The 20262-nt window shown below is 31.9% G+C and overlaps 1 protein-coding gene across 1 annotated transcript in view; it reads left to right on the top strand.

The window, feature by feature from the left end:
* The window catches only part of Fife (regulating synaptic membrane exocytosis protein fife), a gene marked incomplete in the record, with an annotated part of 393470 nt that overhangs the window by 189127 nt on the left and 184081 nt on the right, over window positions 1-20262 (top strand).

Genomic DNA, 20262 nt, shown 5'->3' with positions numbered 1-20262 from the left:
ATCTGAGATTTTTTGTTCACACTAAAGTACTGAAATCATGAACTCTTCGGTCTCGATGACGGAGGTTTAGTCTCTAGAGGACTGGTAAGCAAATAGTACCAGTTGATGGAGAAAACCATTGAGGCTGAACACTGAGGCGTTGCGCCTTCTATAAAATTGGGTCCTCTTGAAGAAATAATAATATAAATATTAATATTGATATTAATATCCATATATTAATATTAATATTAATAATAATAATAACGGGGCTAGGCCAGTTGTCATGCAGCCTTTTTGTAACATAAGTCTATACTTGTTGCTATCTGGTATGAACATGTCTTTTTCTATATTTGTAACACATTATATTATAATAAATATGATAACTAGCAGACCTAGCAATGCTTAGCTATTGCTATATTTGAAGATGAATATAGATCGAATGAACGCAATATTAATTTTTTTTAAAAACGGTATTTAAGGGTTTCAGACAACGCTAAAAACGAATTCATTTGCTTTTTTAAAAAAAAAAAAAAAGAATTATTGGACTACTTTCCTTGAAGTTTATAATTCTTGCTCTTTTATAATTCTTTCTAAATATAAAATGATTTATTTAATATAAAATGTACTCTTTCTGAGCTGCGCGCTAAAAATGTTTAATTTTCTTAATATATATATATTTTTTTAAACAATAAGGGACTTCTCTTCCCATGGCGTCACAGAACATTGTGTAAAAACAACAGCTTGTAAATCGGTCCAGTAATTCAAAAGTTTATTATGAACAAATATTCTAACCCTTATTATTATTATGCTTATGAGAAGAAATTAATTATTGAATTCCCTATATAATAACCCCCGACTCCGTTACAACCAATTTTAATATCTATTCTGTTAATAATATTTATATTGCCTGCAAAAGCATGCTTTAAGACTTTTTATTCATTTTGACCCAGAACCTTAACAATCAATAATAACCCTTGAGGATAATAAATAGCAAAGAGAGGCTACTTATAAATATTAAATGATGCATAGTAATCGAAGTAAAATGTAGGTATACATGCTAGAACGTTTTTCTTTAACCAGACCACCATTGTATCAGGCATAATATTTCATTACTTAAAATATGTTAATTGATTAGCTCCATCACTTTTTATTTATGGCAAGAAGTTAATGTAAAAAAAAATATATGAAGAAGTGGAAAAATGTAATGTGTTCGATGATAAACCAATCACCAGTTGTTTGAACAGCTGCTTTCATGTGAGCTGTGTTTGAAGTTTAGCCGATATCTAATTTCCATTTTCATCAGTGAACTCAGTCAGATAGTGAGTGATGGATCCTTTGCTACCAACGGCGTACGAAAACTGATGGGAATAATTAATAAAGGAAATGTGAAATCCCAAAATATATTTTTATCCATTGTGTAAAAAAAGTATAATTTATTGAAGCCCTTAGTAGCACTTGTATGGAGTTCACCTTCAACTTAAGGCCAGGCGTTACTCCACTTTAGAATGCTGGTTCGTCTGTTAAGAGTGGACTGTATATAATAAAATTAATTGGAAGAAAATTGACATAAATTGAAGGAATAAAAATCTATTGAATAATTTACAACATGGTTGTAAGGGGTGACAAAAGAAAACTTCTCAGGTTAGTTCGCTATTAAACTTTGATTTGTGGTCTATGTAAATTGTAGCTATTGCTGAAATTATGATATAATAATGGAGATGAAGGTTGAAGTAATGCAAGATAATTAGAGATGAACTTACTCTGGTGTGTGTCATTAGTAGTATTTGATGGTTATCGGTCTCTACTCCCATGATCCCTTCTATTCTTCCTCCACACCCCTCTGCCCAGTGCCGGGGAAGCACTTCTTGAGCTCTACTTACCCATTATAGTTCAGAAATTCACGGAAAGGGAAACAAAATGATTCTTCCAGAAAAAGGGGCTCTTTCTAGTGCTCTTGTCGCTTTTTTTGCTCTCAAAGTTCGCTGGGGAGGTAAGGTTTTAGTATTGGCCACAAGGGGTGCTAGTAGTGCTTATGTTGTGTGGGAGTTCTTTCGTTTTAGGCGAAACAACACTAGGTGTTGTATTTAACCCTTATTGATCGCTGCATGAGAATTTCTCTTACGTTAATGGTTTTTCGTGTCTGGAAGCTGCTAGAGGAAAACGGTGTTTCCCATCTTCCTGGAATCTGTAGTTCACAGTCTCTTCCTTCTATACCTCACCCCCACCACCACTCTAGCAGCTCTGGGTAAGCGTCCAGCCCTTTTTCCCAGACAATATACCCTTCTCGTGGACATTATCTCACGCACGACTAAGGCTGCTATAAAAATATTCAAGCTGTGAGGATTTCTCTCACATGCGACAAGTGTATTTAATCCATAAAAATGTTTTTTCTTCGAGTAAAAACATTAGTAGAACTAGGGAAACGTAGGCTTGAAGAATCAGGAACTTCATTAGGTTCGTATTATTTACTATGAATTGTATTTCGATACTATAAATGTATGTTAGGGAGGTCTTTATAATACAAATTTGTCTTTTCATGTTTTCACTTCATCGCTGCGTCGTATGAATATTATTTTATGTAAATTTCTGGGTTATATTCAGACATTCTAAACAAAAAATGTTTGTTTTTTGGATTTTTTAAAAACTAGTTTGCTATTGTGTAAAAGTAATTTTTTATACTGTTTTAGGTTATGCTTAAATAAACCTAATCTAAATCAAAATTTTATATTTTAAAAACTGCGTTCAAGACCTCTAAATAAGAAATGTGAGAAAAAGTCTCACGCGCGGCCATCCGTGCTAAAATCGAGCTAACGATAGATGACAGGTTAAAGTGTGTTACCCTTGTCAATATCCAGTCCTTTCATAGCCCATCAATGGTCACAATTAAATTGATGATTTGATTAACTTGAGTATGCACGGAGAGAGGAAGTTTCAGATTCACCTCTTGCAGCAGTTCACAAAATCTCGTAATTGAATTTTAGCTCACCGATCTTTCTATCAATTTGAAATTTAGTACAAAGTGATAACAATGGGGAGAATGCAATATAGTAGTACTATTGAAACTTGAATTATGTCCTTCGGGTTTGACGGAAATGTACAAGATCAAATATGATTCTTTTTCATTCGTTATCCTCCCTCAACAGAACATACTAAACAAATTATCCAGTTTTGATCTCGAAAACATTATCTAACAACTTGAAACTCTTTATCTACAACTTTTGTCCATTTCATTTCATTTAATCTCTACTTCCATTTAGAAGGTTGAGATCCTTTTAAGACCTTAAACTTCATCACGGTTTTTCTTCCTAAGAACCAACAAAAACTAGAAAAAAAAATTCTAACCATTAAATCATCTTATGAATGAACAACGAATAAAATTCTTTTATTAATACAATTCTAAAAACTTTTACAAACATGATAATGTTTAAAACTTTCCTAAGTAACAAAATGAATACCGAGGATCCTAAAAATAGTATCTCTGGGAAACGCCTTATGGTATTGAGCGACTTTTTTCCAGCAACCGCCTACACATAGCATAATTGAATTTAATTGGAATCAGAAGTAAATTATTTTTTTTACTCTGAATAAATATTGCTAATAATAACACTTTTTTTTATTATTAGTAACAAAAATTATTTAGGGTTGTGATAAAGTTTTCAAGGAATAGTGACTGTGATAAATGATTTTAATTTTGGTTTTAAGTGAATATTTGACTAATTAGAAATTGTTGTTTTGACTTGGGAAGAATAGATGCATGGAGTTAGAGTTTTTAAATCATTTAGTTCCAAAATTGTAATAAGTAGATTGTCCCTGAGAATGGCCGGATTGGCCGAAACATCGGACTTATAAGAAAAATAAAATGTTTTGAGACTAAAATGGATATTAATTAAATTATTTATTTTAAGTAAATTATTTTTTTTACCCTGAATAAATATTGCTAATAATATTTTTTTTTATTATTAATAACAAAAATTATAAGTGCAGTGAACGAATTAATATCAGTCAAAAGAAGGAGTAAAGGAGGATTGGGAAGGAGATATGAGAATAAAATCAGTAATAAATCCATAAAATAATTAATTCCTATGAGATTAGAACCTGAAAAAAATATCCAAAGGTTTGGGAAAATGAAACTACTAAAAAATTATTACCGACGAAATGTATGATTAACCAAATTTTTAACTCGGCATGAGAGCAACAGAAAAGATCATATAGGCTATAAAGATAAACGTAAAAACTTTTTTTTAATATTTATTTATTGCTAATTACAACTGTACATTATAATAAATTTAGTAAATCTGATCTAAGTTAAATTGGAGTGTTACAGGCGTGTAGAGAAACTACCCATTGGTAGCACTAATGGCATTTTACATTAGTAAGTCTCGTGGCCATTTTCTTTTCAGGCGCCTTGGAGGATTGTCAGGAATGGAAGAGGATGCAAGATTAGAAACTAGGGGGTTTGAGTGGTGAGAGAGTTTATAATGGAAGGAGTGATATCTGGTACGGGCTAGATCGGTTACATAGGGAACATTAAGATTTTATTATGTATGATTTTATTTGTGACTAAGTAAGGAGCATTGAGGATTTTACGAAGGATTTTGGATTGTAAGGATTGAATACGAGAGGAATTCGAAGGTTTAGTGGAGCCCCAAAGCTCAACTCCGTATGTCCAGATTGGCCTTATTACAGTCATGTAGATCAGTCTTTTGTAATGTGTTGGAAGTTTAGACCGTTTGTCTAGTAAGTGCTGTAATAGTCGAAATCGACGTGCAGTTTCCTGTCTTTTCAGTCTGGTGTGAGGATTCCAGATAAACGTAAAAACTATCAAAAAACACTACATGAGCCTTTTCAAGTATAAAGCAAAAGTCAACATGAAGATAGCAGGATTTATCTTGAACTTGTCATATGGTGCTTAGTTTATCAAATAATGATAGCAAAAAGAGGATATACGAAGCTGATTGTGAGGCATGGAATAAATGAATCTCCATATCTATTTAACTATATCAAGAGATATTTTATTGAATTAGATATTTATGAGGATACAGCGATAAGGAGCAATCCGTTTTTGGCCGTTACACCGAAAACAGAAATCGTTCTTTTTCTTGATGAAAAAAGCTTTGGACTTAAGATTTAAATTTTTTTACTTAGTTCAAAGGTGTAAGATGAATGTAGCTCTAAGAACTAAAAGTATGTCGACACATTACAAAAAAAACAAAAAACTGAAAGTGTTCCAAGTAATGTTCCACGGGAGATATATGGCATTAAACTTTTTTAATAATTTCAAACCTTTCATTTTGTAAAACCTATAAATTATTGTCGCAGGAATTGTACGTAAAGGTAAGCGGTAACTCATCACAAAGTATTCTTGTACGAACAAAATATTTACGAGTACAGTGAGAGTAATTTGCTAGTTATGTCCTGGTATGTGAAAATATTGGGACCTCATCCACTGAATTTTTCAATACTACCCATGAACAACATTTCATTGGTGTAAACCTATCCCATGTTCTTGGAACTGCCAATGGAAATATGAAACTGAAAATATTTGTTTTATCCTTAAGTTAGTAATGGAATTCTATTATTGCTATCCACTCTGGGAGAGGGTAGATTATTCTAAATGAGCAACATTAAATATACTTTAGAAGAATCTTTTTTTGAAGTTTGTCATACAACCTGGGTCAGATTATTTCAATGAAATTTAAGAAAACTTGATTGTACATCCATAATGCGAGTTTAATCAAAATCGTTAGAGATATTTTCGGGAAAATAGATGATTTAAATAGGCACTTCCAGTAACTGGATTTTAAGTGAAAAAAGTAATATCCCATTGAAGGCATTTATCTGCTTTTAATACATAATTTTAGTTTCGTAAAACTTTTTATTTTTGAGCTAAACAAAGAGCCCTGATAATTTGAACTCGTGGAGGGGTCATTCGAAAACTCGTGTTCAATTTTTGTACGACCACAATATTTTCCCTATTTATAAATTCAAAGATGAAACTAAAACATAATTATCTCCAAAAAATTATGTGAAAACTCTTTGTTTGTTGTTAGCTTATTGCTACAGACCCCTCAATTACTATATTCCAAAAAAACTGTTGACCAAGTTTGACTTCAAGATGAACCAGAAGATTGGAAGTTTGTTGTAGCAAAACAAAGGTAGCTAGGGGGGGCATAAGTAGAATAATTAATTATAATCAAATTTGGATTACATGTTATTGTTCTCGTTAGATGTGATGAGATTAATTTAGCTTGGTCAAAAACAAGAAAGGGAAATTTCTCTGTTAACATTACTTAGAATCACTCTAAAGAACCCCAGAGCTGTCGTAATTAATTAATTGATAATTTAAAAAAATTGATTAACCTATTAAAAAATGTATTTAACCTAAATAAAAATTGACAAATAACTCAATAATTGTTGAATAAATCCCCTTTATTGATGGTTAGTAAATTACAGTTCATCATTACTAGACATTTATATGTTCCAATCTAATAATGATAAATTTTGTATTTAGATATATTTTTATACAACTTCATCGTTTTATCTCTTCTCGTTCCATTTGAAATATTACATATGGATCCAACCTTGGTGACACTCAAAGATGAACTCCTGGCATTGAGGGATGAATTAAATTAGATGAAAGAAGGAAATTCTATCTTGACAGCTATAATTAAGTGAGCTTTTTAAATGGTAGGGATACTTAGGGCCTCTTGGGCCAAATGAGGCTAAGGGCCAACTTTTCCCAGGAAACTTTTCTCGGGCGAGATCCCTTAGGAAGGACGGAACTTGTGTTTCTTCAGGGTTAGCGGCTTAAGGAAACTTAAACGAGATGAGAACTTGGAGAACAGGTTTTAACTCATCTGAAAATCGCTTCCAAAAAGGAAATTTAAACTCTTGTTAGCTACCATTTACATTGGTATCGCCGGTTCAAAGATCATAGCCTTGGGTAAATAAATGTTTTCTCGGAGTTAAACATTCCTAGCAGAGAAGAAGTGGTTTCTCTTAATTGGTTCTTTTTGTAAATAAGTAGCCTAAACCATAATATAACGATTATTTACTTCTTGTTACCAATAACTTTGAATCCATGATCACCATAATTCTATCCGTCGTCACTGTAATTGGCTAACTTGTAAATTAATAATTTCTCCCCATGAAGACAACATTGCGATTACGTTTATATAAATCATTACTTATTTCTAAATTTAAATTATTCTGTAGCCAATTAATTTTATATAATATAGTTTTTCTTAATATCATAAGTGCTAAGAAAAGAATTTCCACACATACATGGCTTGTAACCATTGAAGGGACAAAAAATCATGTTCTCACTAATTATTAAAAGGTACAGCTTAATTAATTATAACCAGTGGCTTAAGATAGGAGTAGGAAATATCAAATCTACAAGCCAGACAAAACAATTCATTAATCAATTGGCACCGACTTGGATTTTTGAGTAGTAATATATTAGGAGGAATATCATAAATAAAAATATATTTATACATTGGGAAAGGCCAGACCCGGGTTCAAATCTGGTAACAGCAGATAATTATTAAATATTTATTCTGTTACTTTCGAAAGTCAACCCTGTAGTTTTGAGAACCCTCCTAGGGCAAACTCAACCTCCATAACGTAGACACCCTTAACTGGAGGGGATACCTAGTGGTTAAGCGTGATCTTGAATATACCACCTACTTGTTGCACAAATGCTTTTCAAGAAAAAATTTCTTCCTTACAAAGTACTGAACACATCATGGGTTGTAGTGGTACATATTATACATTAGGAAAGATCAGTAGGATTAAATTTACAATTGCATATTAAATAATACGTTATTATTATATAATATGTTTGCAACAGTTTTATATAATATTTGTCTCAACTTCCCTTTACAACCAAATATATAATTTCAGTCCGAATTACAGGGCCTGAAATACATGTCAACATTTTTAAGTCGGATATCATAGAGTTCATATAGCTTAGTTAGCAACATAGTATAGCTTCACTTGTTTATAAATTAATCATACTACTAGACGACATTCGTTTCAAACTCCTCCGAAACTGATATCTTCTAAGTGCAATGGACTGTTTCATAACCCAACTTAATTTTAATTGTATTCGGTCATAATTACAAGCACACAAACTACTAAGTGCAAGCACTTTTATTTTCTGTTCCACAATAGACACGGCTATTATGGGGGATAATTAGTAAATTAAAGTATTAGTCAGAGAAACTGTAGAAACTATGAACTACTAGACTAACTTCTTACTTTATTAGATTTATAAATAGGGCCCTAGATGTGCATTCAGGTTTCACAAGGACCCGTGAATTACCTTTGTTATTCTAAATGGAGGTTTGTGAATTTTATTCTATTTTACATCAGAAGTAAAGCTTACAAATTATTACGAATAATTAAATTCTAGTTTTTGCATTTGTTTGCTTTTATGTTCTTTTCGTTAGGGAAAATCACCGTAAAAAATTTTTGTAAAAAAAAACTTTTTTTGAAAATATCACTTTTCATTGAAAAATTTTTGAGTTAGTTGAACTAAAAAATAACTGAAGATTATTAATCATGATGTCAACTACTTTGCCATAAGCAATGTCATCTACCATAACTATCAAAAAATCACACATTTGCTTACTCGTTTTCCTTTCTCGAAAATCGAAATAAAAGGGGTGTCGTTCGAGTCTTAAATACCCTGTATATTTTTTTCTACTTATGAACATTATTTTTAAGTTCTGGCCAGTTTCCTATGACTTAATTATTTTTATAATAACTTTACGTATATTTATTTTTTTATTAATTTTATATGATACATAATTAAGATCCAATAATATTATTCTATTTTGGTTTCACATAAACATTAGTTCGCTCATTATTTATGTAGCGTATTAATAAACAGTTTATTTGTTTTATTTCGTATTTTCCTTCAAAATATGTTTAATTTCTGTTAGTTTATCACTCACTAAACTAACCTTCAATTTTATAGTGGTAGGCTAAAATTGAACCAGTTTAGATTAGTTTTAGAATAATTTTCTCTGCATAATATTTTTTATTAATTTTGTACTATATATAATTAACCCTTATCACCTTTTACGTGACAACAGTACTCGGGAAAATTTATTTTTTGGGTCCGTGCTGGTTGATAGTGAACGCTTTCATGACTGTAAATTCAAATAGTTACACAAAGGTTAACACTTTTGCCGCAATAACAGAAACTTTACGATAGTTCACTTTCGTGGCGTCTACATGTGATAGTTGACATAACAGTTCCCTTCACTGACATAGTGGTGATGTTAACTAACACGCCAGAGCTAGTGCGAGGTTACAATTATGATTGAAACAATTATAGTAGTTATTACGATTCACCAGCAGGTAAAGTGGTGGGTATTTGTCGGGCAAAACGGGCATTTTTTGGTCAAAATAATTGGGAAAATTGCCGATTAGTTAAGTGTCCATTGCAGAGCAATTGACATATCCAGTTATATATCAGTCTTTTTTTTTTAAAAAATTATTATTCGATAAATTATTTTTAACATATATGAAATTCTTACAGTACTGAATTTTTTTGGCATATTCACCGGTACCAGCTAGGGTTAATATACAATATTATTTTTCTCCAAAATAATCATTAATAAATTAATTTGTCGCTTTTTTTGGTGTACACTAAAATTAAACAAATTGTTAGTAGGAATCCCTCGATTGAGGGGTACCAATGCGCCGTACATCTTGCATTAGACTAGACATTCGTTTATGCATAAATAAAGGGTTCATACATTATTCTACATCGTACCCCAGCCCACCGACTTCTATGTAGTAGTTCGATAAAAATTGTATCAGTATATTTCCGTAATTTATTTTTTCTGCATTACTTGTATTTCTGTTTGACTTTCCTTCTTCTAGCAACAAGTTGTAATTGATGTTAATTCCTTCTGATAGTAACGGCAGAGGGGAGCAGGCTTTATTATTCTCATGAAATTGAAATTATTATTCTCATATGTTAAGTTACCTCTAGAATACAACTTTTCACGTTGTAACTTTATAAATTTTGGGTGTTAAAAGTGATTTCATATTTTTTTTATTGTAATAAATGTGACGTCAATGAGAATGTTTAACTTTTACTGGTCAAGTTAATTTTCTGTAATTACTTATCGTTTATTTCAATTACGGTTTATACTGCGACATACTGATAAATAGTCAGGGTCTTTAGGAGGAAGACGTTCTACATCATATTCTTCTACTTCTAGTTTATTGTGAGGTGGAGGATGTACAACTTGTTAAATCCAGAAGAAGATATATTAAACCTATTCTACTTGTAATTATTATTGTAAAGTGGATCAGAACATTTGTCAGCATTGTGTTGCAAAAACTGTCAAAATTATTAGTCAAAAGTCTTTTCAAAATTTTCTGAATGGAAATTACGGAAAATGGAAATATATATTAAAAAAAAATGTGATTACAACGAACGGCATTGTTTGAAACGTTCTGGAAAAATAGGAAATTAAAAAAAAAAAAAAAAAAAAGAAAACGCCTTTATATGCGGTTTCATTCAAACGTAGTAAAAAAGATAAGGCCACGAATTGAGTGGGAAGTTGTCCGATCAACTTCAAATAAACATTTTATGAAGACTAGCGAGTTTATTATCTTTTAAATGAGCATCTGAAATGTTCTAGAACATTCATTGTTTTCGAGTTGAATAATATTGAACAACGAATTGACTTGGACATACATACAAAGTTCACTATACATTATATTTGCTGGTACACACCAAGTTAAGACGACCTATTTTTTGTTTTGCAGAGAATTTTATCATTCTTCAAATGATGATTTATATAATTCATCATGAAATTTTCTTTTTGTCATAATTCCTGATGGTTCTCGAGGATTTATTCTAAGCACAAACATTTTTCAAGAGGATTGTTGTAGGTAAGTCTCACAAAAACCGTTAGAACCGTTTCGGCGTTACAATCTTCTGAAAAGCATATCCAAATTTGCTACAAAAGAATCGGAAGCCCAAAAACTTAAAAAATAAAATAAATGAATGGTTTTACCCGTTCTAGAGGTGATAGTGGCAAAGGCACACTTACAGACCAACTTCAGAAAATACGGTGCTGTATTTCACTAAGAGAGCTCTGAAAGGAAAGGATCCTTTGAATACTGCTTATAAAAAATCGAACCATAGCTCACTTTGCTATCTGATAGGAAAAGTAAAAAATAAAAGTATAGTATTTACTATTATATGTATATGATTCCTAACACTTTAAATTTTCATATATTAAAAGCGTTTGGAAACATTTTTTGGGCAGAAAAAAAAGAGGACCTGCAAACGACGAGAACGAAATTATTAGCTTATAATTAATTAATCTTTTTCTCACTGCATGATTTACAACTACTTTGATTAATTTATCAAGTTTTTAACTAATAGTTCCTGCTAATTTTTTTTTTCGCTCTGCTTTCACGTCGCTTTAGGAACGGCAGACTGAACTGGGACATTAATTAGCGACTAAGAGAAGGGTTGGGTCCAGAGCATTTCTGAGTTATGTTCCAAGTTTAACAGCCGAAAATAAATGAAGCTCACAAGACAGTTCGGAGGACACTCAGGTCCATTAGTGGATTTTGAGTGTACCAACCATAAATGGATTTGACATTTAATGTGAAATTCCGATCTTTATTACTTATTACATGATTTTAGAGGAATATTTTCTTTCCCATGCCACAACTTTTTTTCACACTACTCTCGCCACCTATTATAATTAATTAACTATTCGTTTTGAATTTATTCTCATCTTGTTAAATATTGCTTAACCATGTACCTATCAAGATTTGGTCCATCTGTGTCGACCATGCTGTATAAAGGGCAAGGGGGGACAGACTCACCAGTCTGTTTTCCAATAGAGGCGTTTTTGATGATGAGCATATCCTGGTCATTTGACGAAAACAAGCCTCTGCCTCATCTTTATAACATAGGCAAGGATTATGTCATCTACATTCAGAACCTTCTGAAGAATTATCTTCTGTGTAAAAAATAAAGAGAGTGGGTATCTCAATGCTTAGCTGTAACTGTGCAACCTACGAACTCCAAGGATCCGTGTTTGAACCCGGTTGTGGCAGATAATTATTTTTTGTTTCACTATAGCCGTAAGTCATTCCTGTGGGATCGGGAGTCCACCGTGGTCCACCTAACCTCATAAAGAGGTTGATTCTGGTCTAATTACCTCCTTGCACAACCATTGATCTAGAAACAGTACTTCCTTACAAATAACTGAACCCTTAACCCCCCAAGGATTGTAGTAGTACAGATATTTTTTTTTTAAAAGGGAATAAATTTTAAAAAAATTGATCGTGAAATAAAATAGTTATTAGGAAATCCCATTATGTTTAATTTATTGATGCACGGTTGTCATAGTAAATATAACAAGTTAAATATATGTTTTTTTTACCATTTTAATTAGGAAGACTTAACTCATAGGTTTTATTTTCCACTTACCCTAGTGCTGTTTGCAGCAGTGCAATGTTACGCAGCCCCCTGCTTCATAAAAAATTAAAAATTTGTTTTCATTAATTCTTAATCTTTCATCCTTAACAATCCCTGATAATCCTCCGAGGCGTCTGAAAAGAAGATGGCCACAGGACCTTCTAATTTAAATTAATGGTTGAAGTACCACCGATGGGTGGTTCCTTCTCAAGATTTTCAAGTGTATATGAAACATACAACATATTTACTTATTGTATTATTTGTACAGTTGTAAATTACATTAAATAAATAAATAATAAAAAAAAAATTTCATGAGATATGCTCGTATCTTATTTATTGCGCGTGATCTCTCCTTTTTTTGGCAGCCGATCTCTTCTGCCTTTTCTCTGTCTGGCGTTCTTCTTGGTACACTTCTTTCCATTAGTATTGGGTTTGGTCTATATTTGCTTTCTACCCGCACGCCAAGTCTTATTAGTACGGGTAGTTGAGGAAAATGGTTATCTCTCAGAATGTAGAAAGAAAATAAAATAACACAAAATTAATGATAATATAGGACTAAAACTCGGGTGTCTCGGGTTAAAAGAAAATTTAACATGACACTAATGAATCGAAAAATCCATTTTTCGGACAGTAATTGGGATCGTAGACGGGTTTTTTTTCTAATGGTCCCTATTGCACGCGTTTCCCCCTTGACAGCTCTTTCTGATTAGGCGAAAAAGGAAAATAATAATACTAACGGTAGAAGCGAGAAGGAGCTGAGAAACCTGTTGATCCCAATTTAAAACATGACTAATTCATTTCGCTTTACATTTTATTCCCGACCCGTATAGTGTCATATTTTAAAAGTATATTCATAATTCATTACAGTGTTTTTGTTGTTGTTTTTTTTTGGTATCTTAAAATAAACATTTTATTTTTAATATACATATTAGTTTAACCGTTATGAGGCAATTATAGTTTAGACTGACTGTGCGTTTTTTTACAGTTACTACACAGTAACACATGTGTATATATAGAGTTCCACTTTACAAGTTCATCCCTCACTGCCCATTAACTCATATATTTATTAGAACTTTTGATTGACATTCAATCCGTCTTCAGTTCCTCTCAAGCGTCTCGGATTTCCAACTGAATGGGAAAAATTTTGTGACGCTTTAGTATTGAAAATAAAATTTTGAAACTGATTTCAGTGAAAAATCCTAGCCGACTGTTAGGAAAGGTGCAAGTCATAATAAACGAAACACAATTTTTTCACCAATGTAGGAAATTATTATAAGAGAATTGACTTGAATTTTAATTTCCTAACTTCAAGACTCCACATTTCTAAAGTGAGAAATGTTCGTAAAAATCAATTGTGTTAGTCTGAATATGGTAAGTCATCAACTCTTAAAAAACTATCAACAAAGAAAGCTATGTTACCTGATTAATTTAAAATAGTACTAAATTATTTTATTTAATACTCAAAGACTAAATTTAACAAAGGTTGCAATTATTTAATCATTGCGATTTTTATTGGAATTAATACTAGGTTTTCATGATATTATATTGTATACAACAAAATAGTAAACTTTTGCACTAATGTAAAATTAGAAAATTCTAATCTGTAATATTATAAAAGAAAATAAAAAAATAATTTATGCCAAGTAACTAAAAAAATCCTACGGGAAGAATAATATAAAAAAGAATAAAGCTGCAAATATTGATTCCTGGGGTTACCCTATAAGGGCTGGACTGATTGAAGAAACTTACAATGCTTGTGGAACGGGAAGAGAAACTAACTGTTGAAAAGCAAATATTGATATAGTTATTTAATTGGATTATTAACTAACTTAAAAAAAAATCATTAACTTGCATAAAAAAAAAGTTAGAGAAGACTATTATTATCATTTTATACTATATATTTTTACGGAGTTGAGTAAAAACTAGTTGCAATAAAACTTGAAGGCCTTTACGGCCGCCCAGTATGCTCCCAAGATATTTTGAATTTTTCTTTAATTATGACTCATTTTCAATTCATGTTAACCAGTATAAATAAAGAGAAGTTGAGAAGATCTTCTGATGTAGACTACTAGTTTATGTTTCGATACTGTCTAATTTTGAGACTTCTTGTAGCTATCTTCTTTTTAGAGGCCGAGTCTGCAGTTTTTTTTTACATGAACAGTGAATCTGGTGAAGGTAGTCAAATCACCCTAATCAGTCCTCCACTACAGGACGAAGATCCTGGAAAACGTTGGGAGTGAAGAACCGGGAGGATTTTTAACCTATAAAAGTTTGCTAAAAAAAAAAAAAAAAAAATCAATAAATAATATTTTTGTGAAACGCGTGAAATAAATTTGATTTGTTTGTACATCAACTGTCGCCCTTGAAGAACAACTAACAGAAAACAGAGGTTATATGTTATGCATACAAGTATGGTATTGTTGAGTTATGATGTGCAACAATCCATCGTATCTGTATGTGGTTAATGCCATTGCTGGGACAGCTGTCAACAGTCACGCAAAACCTGATAGTGCGATCGCGTCATAGCTTATACGATCGTTGTTGTTTTGACCGTAGATGTCATGACTTCAACTGTCGCGGTAACTATCGCTATGGAATGATGAGTGACGACATTGAAAAAACATATTTTTAATTTACACTTATTATGGTTTGATACCCCGGCCCTAAAACGGATTAAATAAATTGATAGGCTCCCTATCAAAATATAGTAACAACAAGATTTAACTTAACAATTTTTAAGTGAGAAAAACTGCTATGTCAACTTATCTGTCTTGAATGAAATCATCCATTGATCCTTATAGAAGGCTCTAAATCTGAAAATATATTAGCAAATTTTGAAAATATATAAATTGGTTATAATAAATAATAATTAATAATATTATCCCTGAAAGTTTGAAAAAAAATATTAGTTAGAATCTTGTTTTAGAGGGAACTTTCAATTATATCTTAAGAAGATACTATATTTTAATCATTGCCGATTTTTTGACTGACGCACAATCGGTTTATGAACAGAGAAACAAAAGTTGTTAACCCTTCCATTGGTGTATATTGATTATTTTTTGAGGACCTTATGTTCTTTTTTTATAAATTAAATGATAATCTCGGTTCAACAATTAATAATTAGTAATGTACTAGGAGATAATTTTCATGAACAATATATTTTATATTTATATATATTATTATATATTTAAAATTACATAACATCACCATTAACATTACATCCAAGATCTTCTATACATTCTGGGACTTGACAATTGTTTGATTTACAAAAGATATTGGAAATAAATACTAATTTTCTGTATGTATCCATTTTTTTTTCAAATTAAACAAAATAAACCACTGGTCGTTCACAATAACAATAACCTTTCGCTTATAATTAGCTTAGCATCCTGAAATTCAGTCTTAATACCTTACATCTAACAGATATGAAACTTGACAATGGTGATCCATAGCCTTCTGTGGCCAAAGGACCAGTATTGATTGAGCCCTCATCTTCCTCTGATTGTCCGCCTATAGATATAGATGTTATTGTGGAATGGAAGTTATATTTAGCCAAATGGATGTGGGCAGGCTGTGACGCAAGGAGGGAGGCATAAATAGAATTCACGTGACGCGGGAGGAAACCTGACCAAATTATAATTAGCTGGATTGCAGGAGGCGAGGGCGGCTATAATTGTACACAACATGAGTCCCTGAGGTCCACCGTCGAGTTTCTATTACTGAAAGGCTTTAATTAAGGGAGATATTTTAAGATCTGGTTCATAAAAATAAACTAATGAGGAGAATGTTCATAAGGTTATTTATTTATATAGATATAATATCATATCCTAAAGTCATATCATATCTCAGTGTTTTTCAAAATAGGTGCGCCGAGCGTAGACAGGTGTGTCAGTGCATTCCAATATTTACTTTAGATTGTTTTATCTTCCTTCCCTATGTATTAATCCGCTCTATGAATAATTGTGCCATAATTTTATTCTAGCTCGTCAAGGACACCGCAAAATATTTTTAGCTCAATAGCTATATAGGCCCATGTTTAAATAAACGTAAAATTTATTCCAAAAAGTGTCTGATATATATTTTTTTTAAATGAATCTTTGACCAAGCCTTTGATTTGGTTTACACATTCATAAACAAAATCGACAAGGAATAGCTCTCAGATTTATATTAATACAACATTGGGATCTCCAAACGTCTAGTTTATCATAAAACCTCTTTTGCGTGACAATAACCAGGTCAATTGTGGCATACGGCTGTGATATTTGATACCCAACGAAACCATCTAATTCATCGCTAATGCTCTTCATAATGTCGCAACCAGAACTATCAAAAAAGATTTTCATGTTATTTTTGTTGGATATCGGCCCTATATTAATTAATAGCTCCTTACTAATTCAAATACACTTTTTCTTTAATTGCTCTTGTACTAGTCACGATTTTCTTGGTCAGACATTTCCAGCTGTCATGGTTTTGTGCATCTTCGAATATTTTTAAACATACAAAAACCAACTTAGCCTCTAAAAGTAAGTTTGTCCCGTGACCTTCTGACATAAAATATTGAATTCTATTCTACTGACATAAAAATTCTCCATACCATTAGGACACCAAATTATCTGTATAGCATGTTATTTATTGAATTGTAAAAAATTAAGTCCTGTACTAAGGATCTTAAATGAACTTGCTTCAGGAGCCCTTCCAATTTGATTCTGTAATGCTTTACCTGCCAAAACCAAATTTTCGTTGGGGCTTTGAATAAAAAAATAAGTGATATAAAGATTGTTAGCAAAAGATTAAATGCCTTTGCAAAATTATGAAGGGTTAAAGTGAAATCGACATGACAATACTAAAACACTTGTGTTGAACTCTGAAAAATCTAACATTAGTTAGTAATAATAATAATAAAAATCCTTAATTTAGCAATAAAGCATTTACGTTAAAATATATGTGTGTTTTTTTTTTTTTCGGTTGACTCCATAAACCTTGGAGGCCCGAACCAGCCTTCTCCACGCATACCTGTCTTGGGCTACTGCTCCCATCTTTGTCGATTCTATCTGTCTATCCATCTGGTTTTAGACCTCCCACGTGGTCTCTTGCCAACTACACTAGCATTCATTGTTATGGAAAGGCGTCCTGATACATATATCTATACTATACGCTATTCTATCTCAGTCGGTTGATCATTTATGTTTAATATCGTTATCCTTATATATTGTTCATCTCATTGAAATTCACAGAATGACTTTTAATGTAGCCCAAATCTTACCACTTTGATAATAAATTTTCCTCTGTATATATCTATATTTTTCATATTTTATCTGTTTTAATAATGAAACCTAGAACGAAAAATAACAAGCATGTAGAGCAATTAGTGTATAAAAAATTGGCATATTATTGAAGAAAGGAAACTGGATGACAACTTTATCTACGAGGATGGGCTACTAAGCTGGGCCAGGATGGGGTCCCATTGTCCTCCTGTCAGCTCTTCTAAAGATAAACTAACGATGGCAGCTCCCTTTGTGTCTCATATGTTCCATTCCTACCACCACTCCTCCAAAATAAAGATGAGATTTTCATTATCGTAGACTTCTATTATGTTTTTTTTATACTCAACGAGGATATAATTAGGGGTTTTACAAGAACATTAGCTGTATTAAATTATACGTTATTACATACTTGATACAAATGATTTTAATAGTAATAAAGTTTTCAAATTCCTAGAAATCGCAAACAAATTCAATTAAAACATAAGCTGCAAAATAATTCTTAAAACCTTTTTTTTAACTTTTTATTTATTCATTGATATAAACAACTCTATTAAAATATATACAAGTGAATTCGGTGTTAGTTATACAATGGCATAATACAGACATGTGGAGAATCTACCCATTGATAGAGCTAGAATAAAATGTCTTGAGGAGCTTCTTTTCAGACACCTTGCAGAATTATCAGGTAGTAAAGGAGATGCCAGGTTGGGTGATTGGGAAATGGAAAGATTGGTATCTGGTTTTGGTCAAATTGGCAACAGATGTAACATTGAGGTCCTGATGGACGATATGATTTGGGACAATGTATGGATTTTGGATTGTAAGGATTCGATACGACAGGAATTCGATGGTTTAGTAGAGCCCCAAAGCTCAAGTCCAGAAAGGCTCTGTAATGGTAATGGTAATTAAAAGATAAATGATTCTTGATTAGTTGGAAGTTTAGACCGTTTGTTCCGTAAATGTTGTAATAATCGCAATCGACAAGCAGTTTTCAGTTTTGTATGAAAATTCTAATTTACTCGTTTGTTCTGGGTAACGGATCTGTTTGACAGGAATAAGTGAGGTAGTATGTCCTGGGTTTACGACTGATGTGATTTAGTGAGATTTATTTTAATCATCCAGTTTTAACACCATCCTTTAAGGTTCTTACTAACTGATAATAAACGTGCCATCAGCATACGTAATAAGGATAGTGTTAGGATGGGTTGGAATGTCAGCTGTAAAAACTGTATAAAATATAGGACAAAGAGTATCAGCCTGAGGGACACTAGCAGATTAAGAAAGGAAGGATGAGGAAGTCCAGTTCTGATTTACTTTAAAAAATCTATTAGAAAGATAATCTCGGATCTTGTATAGACTCGATCAAAACCTGTTCTACATCCAGAAAGATTCCCGATCAGTACATTCTTCGCTTCAATATAGACGAAACATCACCACAAGACATCAACCACACAATGGCATTGCTGGGTAATGAAGTGGGATGTCCAGAAGCCAAACTAGTGATTTGGAATTATGTAGTTGGAATCTAGGATGGCGTACAGCCGTTTAAAGATGATTTTCACAAGGAATTTGCCCTGAATAATTAATAGAGAGATAGGTCGATGTTACACCACAGCATGTACCAATCCAGACCTTCTCTTGAGGTAACTGAGCACGACTGATTATAGACTACTAAAGAACAAATGTAATAAGTCGTAGATAAATGATGCAGTTGTACTCGGTGAGAGCTATGAACCGACAACCCAAAGAGAACTGGCAGAAGAGTATTCTTACGACTTCCGACGAGGGTTAGAAATCCCTAAATGAAGAAGCTGTCTGACTTTTGAGGAATTAAAACATTTCCGAGAGCTGTATACATTCTAATATCGAAAGCAGAGGGATCTAACAAAAAATTTATTTCAATACATAATAATATATAATTATGTTATAATTCACCAATAACCATCAGAGTTGGGACGTATTTCATTGCTATTCTAATGGTAACCTAACGTGAACTATCGTAACCAGTGATACACATGTTCGAGAATTAAAGTTACTTTTGTAATCGTTACCTTCAAACTTTAAAATGATTTCGTATTTCCGTAATTTATTTTGTACAGCTCAAAAATTCTGAGGAGATTTGTAATTAATAACATTTTGTATTCTCAGTAACTTTCGTGTTCAGTAACTACTATGTATTACAAAATTTTGTGTAAAAAGTAAGCAATAGTTTAGAAATAGTTTTTTCCCTTAAATAAACCAAATCAATAGAAAAAAACATTATAATAAAATAATAATATATACTTACTCAATGTAGTAGAATAAGAATATAATTACTCTACTTTTACTCAACATTTTTTGAGTATCGGTAACAAATCCTTGTATTCAAACTAGTTTGGTTATGAACTCCCTGTACTTAATTTTTTTTCATCGATAACAAATTAATTTACTAGTACTCAGCTTCAATTTTTATCCATTTATTTATTTTTTATTTTTTTTTAGTATCAATACTACACATTGTTCTCAATTTATTTATTTTTTTTTAGTATCAATACTACACATTGTTCTCAA

This window comes from Halyomorpha halys, unplaced genomic scaffold (genome assembly GCF_000696795.3).
Source record: "Halyomorpha halys isolate HHAL.00 unplaced genomic scaffold, Hhal_1.1 Scaffold106.1, whole genome shotgun sequence".
In the NCBI taxonomy this organism is placed as follows: domain Eukaryota; kingdom Metazoa; phylum Arthropoda; class Insecta; order Hemiptera; family Pentatomidae; genus Halyomorpha; species Halyomorpha halys.
This window is presented reverse-complemented; position numbering and strand designations above follow the sequence as displayed.